The following is a 13765-nucleotide window of genomic DNA, read 5'->3' as shown; positions in this document are numbered from 1 at the left end:
ATGGTGAAGGACTTTAAAAGTCAAACAAAAGAATTTATATTTGATCATTAAGGCAATAGGTCAGGCAATTAAGAGTCAACAAGTGTCTACTAAATGCTTACTGTACTACAGAGGATACAAAGAATGGTATAAACAAGGTAACTATCCTCAAGTAGCTCATATTCTAATGGAGGAGACAACATGTAAACAATTACACACACACATGATGTAGTCAGCATGGAGGATAGCTAGCCACTAGCCACTGAAAAGGCACAAAATCAGGTGATGAAGTATCTTGTGCAAGGAACCACAAAAGAGCCAGTGCTGCTGAGTTGCCGGGGGGGGGGGGGGGGGGACGGGGACAATAAAGTAGAAGAAAACTGGAAAGGTAGCTGGATCTTGTTTATGAAGATCATTAAAAGCCAGGAGGAAGCCAATAGAGTTTATTGAGTAGAAAATTAACAGTCAGATTTGTTATTTAGGAAAATCACTTTGGAAGCTAGGCATAGGATGCACTGGAAAGGAGAAAGACTCAGAAACCAATTAAAGGTCATCCACTCTAAAAATCCTCAACAGATGGTTATCCAGTCTCTTTTTTATTCTTATCCCTACCTGCATGATCCCACTGAAATTACTGTTTAGTGATTACAAGAAAAAAGGTCTTTGATTTCATAGAGCAAAAAGCCAATTTGCATAACCTTTTTCGATAAGCTGTCTCTGAGTCAAAATAGATTAAAAAAAATTCAAGATTTCATACAGACACAACAAAACTAACCCTGTACCACAATCATGAACAAAATGCAAGCTATCCATTTGCCAAAGGTATTTACTCTCATTATGGAGGAGGCAGCGCACAGAAACCAAGCTGAAGAAGGATTCTCTGTGGATAGTAAGGTCCTACAGATACCTACGTAAGAATGACATCACATCGATTTTATTATATCTAGGAACACTGCAGAAATTCCTGGAAGAGATCGGCAACCATTCAAAGCAATTTGGTATGGCAATCCATACACAACATATCAAGTGAATGAAAAATATCCACTATCTATATTTCAACATGAATTTTGATTCTACAGAATGTGTTCCTTGGTATAAATATCTTAAATAGTCAGAATAACATTGTGTTGGTACAGTGTTAACCAGAAAAGAAGAATGGACTGAATTATCTTTGGGAAGTTTCAAAGCTCTTTTATTAGCCCAAAGCTTACCATGAAAACAAAAGTCTATCTTTTCTAAAACCAATATTAGACCAATGTTGCTATAGAACAAGCAAGACAGGGAATAAAACTGAGTCCTACAAATTAAAAATGAATATCACATAGAGCCACATGGTGGGCATAAACAGCCTGCAACAAATAATCAATGGACTTTAATCAACGGACTCTTAATCAATGGTTTAGATGGAGACATGAAAGGTTACTTGATCTAAATAAGCAAACATACCTCCTGCAGACAGTTCACACACATACACACACATATATACATGCACATATCATATTTTTTCAAATGTACATAGATGCTATTATACTTACTAAAACAATAAACGGCTAAAGTATCATTGGATTTATGATAACTTTTTGTCATTTACATGCTCAATTTATAGGTATTGATAGCAGTAGTAGTAGTAGTAGTAGTAGTAGTGGTGGTGGTGGTAGTCCTATTGTAGTCCTTGCAGCCAAGTCTTTTTTTTCTCCCAATGAGGCTCTACTTGCTGTTGCTGTGTTTACTCTTCCACATAACAGAAAAATTCTACTTACAGCAGTGGCCAGAGCAAAGGTATCCAGAGATTTTAAATGAAATTATAATTGATTTTGGAGGTCTGGAGGAAAAAACTGAATGAAGAATGAATAGATCAGTAATGAACAGATGAAGAATTGATAAACAATTTGTGGTACATGAACATTTTTTTTTCACATGAATGTAATGGAATCTCTCTGTGGTGTAACAAATTGTTTATCCATTTCTCAATCAATGGACATTTCCTCTGATTTCAACTCTTTTATACCACAAAAAGTGCTGCTGGAATATTTTGGTTTTCATTGTCTTATCAATGACCTCATTGGGAAATAAACCTAGTAACGGAATCTCGCGATCAAAGGATATGTTTTAGCTATTTTATATGCCTAATTCCTAACTGCTTCTCAAAACAGATATACTATACTAATTTAAAACTACACCACACAACAATGCAATAACAGCTCCCTAACTTTCCTGACAACTAGCACTTTTAAGGTTTAAAGAGCTTTTTCATAAATAGTTAGTTTGATCTCATTATCTAGTCTGTTGCACTAATCTCCTTCTCAGTTTTTTAAACAATATCAAATGATTTTGTTGACTGATATTACAGTCTGAGGCCTGGAAGTGCTATTTCCTCTTCACTGCTACCACTTTTCATTCTTTCCCTTGATATTCTACATCTTGTGCTTTCCCAAATGAATTTTATCAAGTTCTATAAAATATCCCTTTTGATAATCTAATTAGTATAGCATTAAAAAGTATAAATTACCTTTGGTAGAATTATTATTTTTATTATATTGACATGCTTCAGCCGTGGGTACGTAATATTCCTCCTGCTATCTAAATTGTTCATTTCTTTAAAGAGTACTTTCTAAGTAAATCTATACAAGTACTTTCTACGCTTTGAGAGATTTCCCCCCCTTTCTCTCAAAAAGATCTTATACCATTTTGTAATTATTTGAAATCAATTTCCTTTTGTATTACTGATTATTGGATTTTATTATTATGTAGAATTGAAGTCAATTTTGTTGCTTTTGTAGCCTGATTCTTTGGTAAAGTTAATGTCTCAATTAGTATTTTTGTTGACTCCCTAGGATTTTCTAAGTAAATCATCAGCAAATATAAGTTTACCTATCTTTATGCCTTAATATTTTTTTATTTTCTAATTATTATTGCTTATATAATAGAATTGGTGATTGGGCATGATTTATTCCGTTATTTACTGAAAAAGCTTCTAGTGGATCTCTATCTGATATTTGCTTTTGGTTTTAGAAACTTATAAAAATGTATTAAATGGTCCCTCTATGCCAGTGTTTACAAGGATTTTAGCATAAATTAATGTTGTACTTTGACAAATTTTTCTGCATCTATTGAGATAATTATGTTTTTTCTAATGTGACTGAGTTAACTACTTTCCTAACATAGATCCATTGATGCATCCCTAGTATAAATACAGCTTGGTCATGATGTCCAATTTCTTCAAAGAGTTGTATAGTTTGGGGCAGGATTTTATTTTTAAAAATTTAATTGGTTATGATTGTACACATATAGCCTATATCAGATTGCATGCTGTCTTGGGGAGTGGGGAAGGAAGGGAAAGAAAAAAAATTTGGAATTTAAAATCTTATAAAACTGAATGTTGAAAACTATCTTTACAAGTAATTGGAAAAAATAAAATACTATTAAGTAGGAAAAAATTTTAATTGGTTATCAATAATGATATTCTCTTGTTGTTCTTTTGTGCTTTATCCTTCCCAGAGTTAAGGTATTAGAATTATATTGCATGCATAAAGAGTCTAGTAAAGTGCTTCCTTTCTCAATTTTTGAGTTTTAACATAGTATCAGTAGAGAGTTCTTTACAAATTTAAAGAATTCTCCTGTTAATGTTTTTTCGTTTTGTTTTGTTTTGTTTTTTCTCCAGGCAGTTGGTGTTAAGTATCTTGCCCAGGGTAACACAGCTAGTTAAGTATCAAGTGTCTGGTCTGAGACCAACTTTGAACTCAGGACCTCCTGAATCCAAGGCCGGTGCTCTATCCACCATGCCACCTAGCTGCCCCCTGCTTCCATGATTCTTATTTCTCCCTTGAACCATATGGAAACATATGGAAACATTCTGCTGTGGTTCCAAACTCTCTTGGAAATCCAGAATCCTCTGCTTCCAGCATGTGTTGATTCATTTTGCTTTGTCTTGCAAAATTTGTTCAGAAATGTTTGGACTAATTTAAGTGTACTAGAGGCCACATTCCCTTCCTTGTTGGTTTATTTGCTTTTGCTCAAGTTTTTAAACTATTTTCTTTCCCATGAGATCCTATATAATTTCAATCTGTTTTCCTTATATTTTCTTTTTGTTCACTTTCAGAGCTCTTCCCCTTTCACAATGGATCCCTGGAGAGCTGGGCTTCATAGCTATCTCAGTCCCTTCTCTGGCTAAAGAATTCACTTTTTGCTGGCTTCAGTTTGTCCCCCAAATGACTACGGGGGATGTGAGGGGAGGAAGGGAAAAAAAAAGCCTTAGCTGGATACTAGTCCCTTTTCTTTAAAGCCTAATGGACACATATATACACACACATGCATACCTCACACTGGCTTTGACCCAGTTTGTTCTGATCTTTAGTTTTCTGGTTGAGCACTGCTACAATACAGCATGCATGATATTACCCAAAGAAGAGCAAGGTTCCATTTTACTACAGTTCAGCCTCTTCTTCAGGAGTTGGATGGTAAAGGAGTACCCAAGTTGAGTTCTGCTGTTTCTTGCCATAAAATAGTGAGGAAGAATAAGACAACTACATTTAAGTTTATCTCTTTTGATAATTCTTATTTTAGAAAGGTTTGAGAAATCATAAGCACCAAAGAAAATGTCTGCATCTTATTGATCACATAACCTGGAAGCTCTTTCAATACCTTATTAAAAAAAAAAAAACCTAAGAGACCGAACAAGATGACAAGCAAGAAGTAGAACAGTGAAATTAACCCTACAATCAATTAATCAAAGACCTAAGAAGAGTGCCAAGTCAAGTAGTGATCATGAAATCCAATGACAAAACAGAGTCACTTTTCCAGCCCAAGAAGCTGGGAACTAGAGCCAGCCCAGAGTTATCTCTCTCTTATACCAGAGATCAGGTGCAGATACAACACAAACTTAGGAGAGGACCAGGACCTAGAGCACACCTGTAGAAGTATACCTTCCAGGGCAAGGTATCCCTACAGATCCATGAGGGACTGAACCTGACTATTTTATAAAGCTAGAAAAAAAATAACAAAATTCACCTGGAAGAACAAAAGCTCAAGAATAACAAGGGAATCGATGGGAAAACAAATGTGAAAGAAGGTGGTCTAGCCAAACCAGATCTCAAACTGTATTATATAGCAATAATGATCAAAACAATCTGGTACTGGCTAAGAAACAGAGTGGTGGATTGGTGGAATAGATTTGGTTTAAATTATAGTTCAAACTATACAGAGAAATAGGAGCTAGCTTGTAGTGGGACAGCTTGAGCTAGGATGAACTAGTGCAGGCTTCACTGGTCCCGGTAAAGCAAGAGTCACCCACATAAAGGATCCAACAGACCTAGACTGAGGCAATATATTGGTCAAGGACCATGAACAGAAGCAAGGAGCAGCTGAATGAGATGGACACTAGAATGTGATCTCAAATTTCATTTCCAGCCCAGGCAAAGGCCTACAGTTGAGTAACCAGGACTAAAAACTCTATTTAGAGGATGAGCCTGAAGTTCAGACACTCTGAACATGAAGAGCACTTAAATAACAGACAAGAGGCTGGTGCTAGCAGCCTCAAACCAGGCCAATCCTAAAGTTTAGTTACTCAGAACCAAACCTAGGGTCTGGAGCTTGCAAAAGTAAACAACAGGCTGCACTGTAATCAGGGCTCTAAAGCCAGCACCCTAATCTAAAAAGGTGCTGGCTTTAGAGCTCTGCCTATTTACAATAGCAGCAACAAAAATTCTTCTAGATCAGATAGCTTTGGGTGTACTGGAATTGCAGATCCCCATCCTGAGCTGCCCCTGAGACCTTTAATGAATATAACACTACATGTATCTAGAGAAAGCAGCAAGAAAATACAAAACAGGGACCAAACAAGACCCTGACGTTGCCTCTACAAAGGCACAAAGCCTTTCTGTAATATAAAGCCCCAATTTAGGAAGGCTAGAAGAAAAGTAAACAACAAAACAAAAACAAAAAAACCATGATAAAAAGTTATTACAGGGTCAGGGATGCTCAAGACACAAACTGAGAATACTAAACTAACTCCAAAAGATTAACAAACAAATATTAAAAGAAAAACTCAGCTGGCCACAAGGTCCATTACAAATACTTGAAGAAATTAAGTAAGAGTTTAAAAATGATCTTATAAGTAGAATAAGAGTCAGTCAGTCAATAAGCATTTATTAGCCACCCATGATGTGCCAAGCACTGTGTTACGCAAAGAAATATGAACAAAGTAGTTAAATACTGGATAAATAGAAAATAATCAACAGGGAAGGCATACAATTAAGAGAGGTTGGGAAACACTGGAAAGTGAGATTTTAGCAGTTTTTGTCGGATAGTGAGTTCTTACCACAATACCTGGAGTCTTTGGATTTAGTAAACACTATACTAGTTGGTTCTTTTCTTTGTCTTCTGTGTACTTAATCCGTTCCCTGATTGACATCTCTTCTTTTTAACCACTACCAAACTGTTTTGAGAATTCCTGCTTTTTTTTAAGCTCTTGGCCTTATTTTAATTTTTTGTTGTTGTTGTCTCATGGGATCACACATTGTTTTTTTTTTTCTTGTTCCCTCTAATTCTCAAAGTCTGATACTTGAGTGAGAGTTTTTATCTCTTGTGACACTGGACTCCCTGCTATTCCTCAAACAAGCCACTCCGTCTTTTGGCTCTAGGCATTTTCTCTGGCATGGAAACCTGCCTGCAATGCTCTCCTTTCTCATCTCCTTTTCCTGACCAACCTTTCTTGGATCCTTTCTCTTCTCTAGGTTTTCAAAGCACAGCTCTTATTCCTCCTCAGTCTTCTTTGCTGGATCAACATTCATATCCCATTTCCTAAATATGGGACATCTCAAGATTCTGTCTTGAGGCCTCTTCTCTTCTTTCTACATACCCTTTCATTGAACTTACTAGTCCTATACAGATGACTCCCAGAACTTCGTGACCCCACCTAGAGGCTTTCCTAAGTACCAGTCCTACATCAGGAATAGTCTATTGGATGAATGACTCCTAGACATCTCAACCTCAATACGTCCAAAACAAACTCATTTATCTTTCCCTAAAAACTCATCCCTCTTCTGAATTTCCCTACTTCCATGAAGGGCATCAGTATCCTTCCCAGGTTTACAGTCTCTGAGTCACACTACTCAACAACTCACTATTCATCATCCAATCAGCAGCTAAATCTTACATATTATCCTCCCACAATATCACTCACATTCACCCTGTTCTTTCCATTCACACGGCTACCTACCACTGTAGCTCATCCCCTTATTACTTGGACAACTTAAATAGCCTGATTTCTCTATCCTGTCTCTCCCCACTACAATCCCTCTACACAGCTGCAACTTATATTCCTAAAAAATAAGTATGACCATGTCACAGCCCCATATTACTTCTAGGATCAAATTTTTTAAATTGCTATTTGACAGTTAAGTTCTTCACAATCTGGCTTCAACTTAACCTTTCTACCTTTCCAGGTATATATTATGCATTGACCTACTCTTCAGGCAAACTAACCTGAACTTCTTGCCATACCTTATACAGGACACTGCACAATTTGTCCTCCAAACCTATACTCCCTCCTCATCTCTGCCTTCTAGAATCCTTAGCTACCTTAAAAGTTCAGCTCAAATACTACTTATATGAAGCCTTTCCTGAGTCCCACCTTCCAGCTTTAATTGATTCCCTATCAAAAAAATGTACCTTGTATTTAGTGTATACTTATTTTGTATATATACTATGATTTCTTCTCTCAAGAAAATATAAGCTACTGAGAGCAGGGATGATTTAATTTTTGTCTTTTGTTTAATTTTTGTCTCACCAGTTTCTACTTCATTCTTGGCTTCAAGTCTCAGAAGATGAAAAACAAAACAAATAATAATAATAATAATAACACAAAATGGGTAAAATCATGGATAGAATTCATAAAAATTCTCAAACAATCATGGAAATGCAAAACAACTCTAAGATCCCACCATATGCTCACTTGGTACAGATTGTTAAAAAATTATCAAATTCAATGATTCAGTGCTGGCAAGAGCTATGGAAAAAAAGGAACACTGACGATGGTACTGGAGTCTTTCTCAACACTATTTCTTGGGTCTCCTTCTGACTGTTCACTCTCATTCTCCTTTGCTGGAACATTGTTCTCCAATCCTAATCTCTCCTAAATTCTAACAATGTCCAGCCAACTTCCTGCTGAATATGTTCACCTGGATGTCCTTTAGGCACCTCAAACTTCACACATTCAAAATAAAAAATCTTTATATTTTCCAAAAAAATTCAATCTTCCTCCACACTTTCCTAGTTTTGTTGATATCACCTTCTTTCTAGTCACCAAGATCCAAAATCATGAAGTCACCTTGACTCTTGCCTCTCCCTCAAATAATTCTATCTCCAAAACATCTCTCAGTTCCATCCCCCTCTTAACTCCAAGAGCTTAAATCCTAATTCAGGTTTTTATCACCTCCTATTTTTCATGTTTCCAGTTTCTTTCCTCTACAATCCATGCTCCACACAACTACCAATATTCTGAAAATACAGATCTGATCATGTTACTCCCCTACTCAAAAATTTTCAATGGCTGACTGTTGTCTTTAAAAGTATAAAATGTCCAGAAGCAAGAGAGAGAAAGAGAAATTCCATTTAAAATAACTGTAGATGATATAAAATACTTGGAAGTCTACCTGCCAAGACAAATCCAGGAACTATATGAACACAACTATAAAACACTTTCACACAAGTAAAGTCAGATCTAAAAAACTTGTACAAAATATTAATTGCTCATGGGTAGGCCAACCTGATATAAGAAAAATGACAATTCTACCTAATCTATATATTTAGTGCCATACCAATCAAACTATCAAAAAATTATTTTATAGAGCTAGAAAAAAAAATAACAAAATTCACCTGGAAGAACAAAAGCTCAAGAATAACAAGGGAATTGATGGGAAAACAAATGTGAAAGAAGGTGGTCTAGCCAAACCAGATCTCAAACTGTATTATAAAGCAATAATTATCAAAACAATCTGGTATTGGCTAAGAAACAGAGTGGTGGATCAGTGGAATAGATTTGGTTCAAATTATAGTAAATGACCATAGTAATCTAGTGTATGATAAACCCAAAGATCCAAACTTTTGGAACAAAAACTCATTATCTGACAAAAACTGCTAGGAAAATAGGAAAACAGGAAAATAGGAAAAAAGTATGGCAGAAACTAGGTATAAAGCAATATCTCATACCTATCCCAAGATAAGATCAAAATGAGTACATGATTTACACATAAAGGGTGATCCCATAAGCAAATTAAGAGCTCATGGAATAGTTTATCTGTCAGATTTATGGATAAGGGAAGATTTTAGGACCAAAGAAGATATAAGGAGGATTACAAAATGTGAAATTTTGCATTTATAAATTATAAAAATAAATTTTGATTATATAAAATTAAAAAGTTTTTGCACAAACAAAACCAATGAAACCAAAATTATAAGGAAAGCAGAAAACTGGGGGAAAATTTTTGCAACACGTATCTCTGATAAAGGCCTCAATTCTCAAATATATAGAGAACTGAGTCAAATTTATAAAAATATAAGTCATTCCCCAGTTGATAAACGGTCAAAGGATATGAACAGGCAGTTTTCAGACAAAAATCAAAGCTATCTATAGTCGTATGAAAAAATGTTCCAAATTATTACTGATCAGAGAAATGCAAATTAAAAAAACTCTTAGGAATCTCCTTATACCTATCAGAGTGATTAATGTGACAAAAAAGGAAAATGCTGAATATTGGAGGGGATGTGGGAAAACTGGGAAACTAATGCACTGTTGGTAGAATTGTGAATTGATCCCACTATAAAAGAGAGCAATTTGGAACAATGCTCAAATGGCTATAAAACTGTGCATACCCTTTGATCCAGATCCTGCAATACCACTGCTAGATCTATATCCCAAAGACATACTAAAAAAAAGGAAAAGGAGTTATTTGTACAAAAAGATTTATAGTGGCTCTTTTTGTGGTGGCTAAGAATTGAAAATCAAAGGTCATCAATTGAGGAATGGCTAACCAAGCTGTGGTATATGATTGTCATGGAATATTATTGTGCTATAAGAAATGACAAGCAGGATGATTCTGGAAAAAACTGGAAAGACTTATATGAACTGATGCATAGTGAAGTGAACAGAACCAGGAGAACATAGTACACAGTAACAGCAACATTGTTCGATGAAGAACTGTGAATGACTTAGCCATTCTCTGCAATACAATGATCTAAGACAATACCAAAGGAGGATAAATGATGCTATCCGCCTCCAGAGAAAGAAGTTATATTGATTGAATATAGACTAAGTACACTATTTTTCATTTTCTTTCTTTTATTCAAATCTTCTTATACAAAATGACTAATATGGAAATATTTTACATAATTGTGCATGCATAACCAGTATCAGATTGCTTACTGTCTCAGGGAGAGATGGAGGGATAGAATTTGGAATTCAAAACTTCAAATAAAAATGTTTAAAAAAAAAGTACAAAATGTTTAATCTGACATCTAAGGCCCACCACAATATGATGTTCATCTACTTGTCCAGTTTAATTCCATATTATTCTCTATTATGTAGTCTCCACTCTATTACATTGGCCTGCTAGCTGTTCCATGAAGGAAATATTCCACCTCCTGCTTATTTGCCTTTTGCACCCTATGTCTTGCACCCTTATTTGCTATAACCCTCTATGTCTGGAATAGATTCCACCTTCTCTACCTTGCAGAATCTTACTTTCTTCAAAGCATAGCTCAGGTGACACCTTTTACATAAGAACTTTTTTTTTAATTTGTAATCTCTACCCTCCAGTTGATAATGGTCTCTCTTTCTTGAAATTACTTTGTATTGATTTGTATATACTTTGTATTTATTTAATATACATGGCGTACCCTTTCAGTAGAATGTAAGCTCCTCGGAGGATGGAGCAGTTTCATTTTTATTTTTTTTATCTAATAAAAATTTGTTGAATTGAATCTTTATACTCTGCTTCCTTGGATTACATGGCACTGTTCTCTGGTGTTTCTCCTATCTGACCACTCCTTTACTGGATCATCATCCTTCTCCTGCTTCCTAAATATGAATGTCTATTCAAGGCCCTGTCCCGAATCCTCTTTTCTCATTACACTCTTGATGATCTCATTTACTTCCATACATTCAATTATCTATCTCAAATTCCAAAACCACAACTCATTATCTTCTCCTCTAAACCCAATGTCCTCCAAATTTCTCTGTTTTTGCTGAAGACACCACCATCCTTCTAGCCAGCAAGGTTAACAACCTAGTCATCCTTAGGGTATCTCCTCTCTCACCACTACCCCCACAGTCAACCAGTGGCCAAATGTCATTGTTCCATCTCCTCACCATCTCTTAAATCATGTCCCTGCTCTCCTCTCTCCAATCAGTCCTCTACAGAGCTGCCAAAATAATCTTTCCAAGGCACAGGTTTGATGGTATCACTCCCTTACACAAAAAATGTCTTCAGTGAGCTCCTATTATCTCTAGAACAAAATGTAAATCCCTTAGCCCATTTCTTAAGGCTAGTTCCAATCTACCTTTCTAAATTTATTTCACATTACTCCCTTTATAATAAATACTTAATGAATGCTTGTTGACTGATGTCAGGCACTCTGTGTTACAGTCAAACTAGGCTACTGTTACTATCCCTCCCCTCTAATCTGTATTAGGTTAGATTTTCCCTAAAAGGTGACAAAGTAGGGAACTGACTGGACCAAGGGTAAGCAGACGCTGGGCCTTCCCTGACCAGCTTCCTGGTAAGCCTCTTAGCTGTGTTGGAGTGGCTTCCTAGTCTCTGAGGGACAAAAAAGTTTCCACACACCACACTTCAGATTTGGTAGATTCCTAAGACCATGCAAACCAGTCCTGTTGAAGAGAGAGAGAGATGACCCCTCCCCTCAGTTGCCAAAGCTAAGTATCCTCTCCTTGCATATTCTTGCTCTATTAGGACTAAGTAAATCTTTTAACTGTTCAAAGACAAGTGCCTCATTCTGTCCAAACATAGAACCTAATAAGGCATTAAGGCCACTCCTAACACCCACATAGTTTAGCCCATCCCCTATGTGAATCTCAAAAAGCAGATCATTTGCTCCCCATAAATAATCATTTAAACACCACACTTACTTCAACAGCACATATACTAAAATTGAAACAATACAGAAAATATTAGCATGGACTCTGCCTCATGTACTAAAAATTTATGAAGCATTTTATATTAATAAAAATTTCCAATGAAAGGAAAAATGATATTCCACAAGACAGTGAATTCAATTTTTTAACAGCTGCAATTGCTAGAAGACTTTTATTTAAACTGAGTTAAACTGTCTCCTTTCGCTTATCGATTTTGGTACTGCCATCACATGATAGTCGTTCAAATATTGTATTCATTTTTAGTAGCTATGTCACATTGTTGAGTCATCTTGAGGTTTCACTAACCTAAAACTGTAAATATATTTCATGTGAACTGTCTAGCTTAGCTTTTCCAGGACTGTTGTACTTCAGTATTTTTTTTTCAGTGATGATCTATATGCTTGTTGCTTAATTCAATATAGTGAAGTTCCAAGAAGTTCATCACCAGGTTGGCTACAAAATAATCTTACAATCACAGCTTATCTTGAAAATTATTTACTTATAGAAAGGGCTTGTAATGTGTTTTCCATTCAATTTCAATATGTGCATTTACTATGTACAAGGTACTATATGCATCAATGAAAAGAATATCCACATTCATGGCCTAAGAATGTGGTATGCATTCTCAAACACAGTGAATGTGGATTTGTTTTTACTGATATGAATTTGTAAAAAAAGGAAGGGCTCTACAGCATCAGGAGAGAGTTGGTGGGTTGTAAAAGAGATGCAAAGTGAAAAAAAAAAAGACTGCAAAGAACCAATGAAAACACCCCAAAAACAGACAACAGTGGAAGTTAAGAAAAGGACACAGGCAAGCATGACAGTTTTGTTACTACAATGTTAAATTTAACATACGCTTTAAACAGTTTGAAATTCACATTTTCTTATATAATCCTATTTTTGTTCTTTGTGTATTGAAATGTTCACATATCTGTTGATAATTAAGTTCATGATACAAGTTCCGTATTTTTTTAAGTATACACATTGATGGAATTACAGATCCTTGAAGTAATAAAGCACAACATTTTCACTAACACATCTCTGGATCATGATTTGATCACTCAACAAAACAGCTAACCCTCTTAGCTCTCCACAGTTTCTAAATTAAGTATAATATAAAGGTCTTCAAGTCACTTACAAAAAGGTTGGAAACATCAAGGTTTAGACAGAGCCCCACTTACACACAACCTTCCTCCTGGACAATATAGCCAAAATTCAACACGTTCAAATGAATAAAAATAACCATAACATATTATCTGGCCTACATTTCTCCCCTTTTTACCTTCAATACTGTTTTAGGGGCTTTTATCAAGTTCCTTGCTGAACTCCAAACCTAATGTTTATATCATTTTCCTAGTCTACTAGTATAAAAATTCAATATAAATACTTCAAGGCTCTGTGATTTCATCAACAAAGAGCCTCTTCCTCCCTCAATTTAAGCAGGTCACAACTATACTTTAATAGGCACTCTTCATGAGGTGTTGTACTAGAAAGTCGTACTTGGTTATCTACCTTTCAGGGGTGATCTAGTTAGGCTAGCGCACGGACAATAGAAACGCATAGTTTGTAGACAGGTGTGGACAGACTCAAGCAACCTAGAGCTCAGTAGGTCCTGCCAGAGCATGCATTCCACTAGCA

The 13765-nt window shown here is 35.7% G+C and overlaps 1 protein-coding gene and 1 pseudogene across 1 annotated transcript in view; one reads left to right on the top strand and one right to left on the bottom strand.

Moving 5' to 3' along the window:
- The window catches only part of AUH (AU RNA binding methylglutaconyl-CoA hydratase), a 177551-nt gene that overhangs the window by 163238 nt on the left and 548 nt on the right, over positions 1–13765 (bottom strand). The gene's annotated exons all lie outside the window — the stretch shown is intronic.
- On the top strand, positions 12118–12217 carry LOC114026131 (annotated as a pseudogene).

Source organism: Vombatus ursinus, unplaced genomic scaffold, assembly GCF_900497805.2.
Source record: "Vombatus ursinus unplaced genomic scaffold, bare-nosed wombat genome assembly UNPS02014832.1, whole genome shotgun sequence".
Taxonomy (NCBI): Eukaryota; Metazoa; Chordata; class Mammalia; order Diprotodontia; family Vombatidae; genus Vombatus; species Vombatus ursinus.
This window is presented reverse-complemented; position numbering and strand designations above follow the sequence as displayed.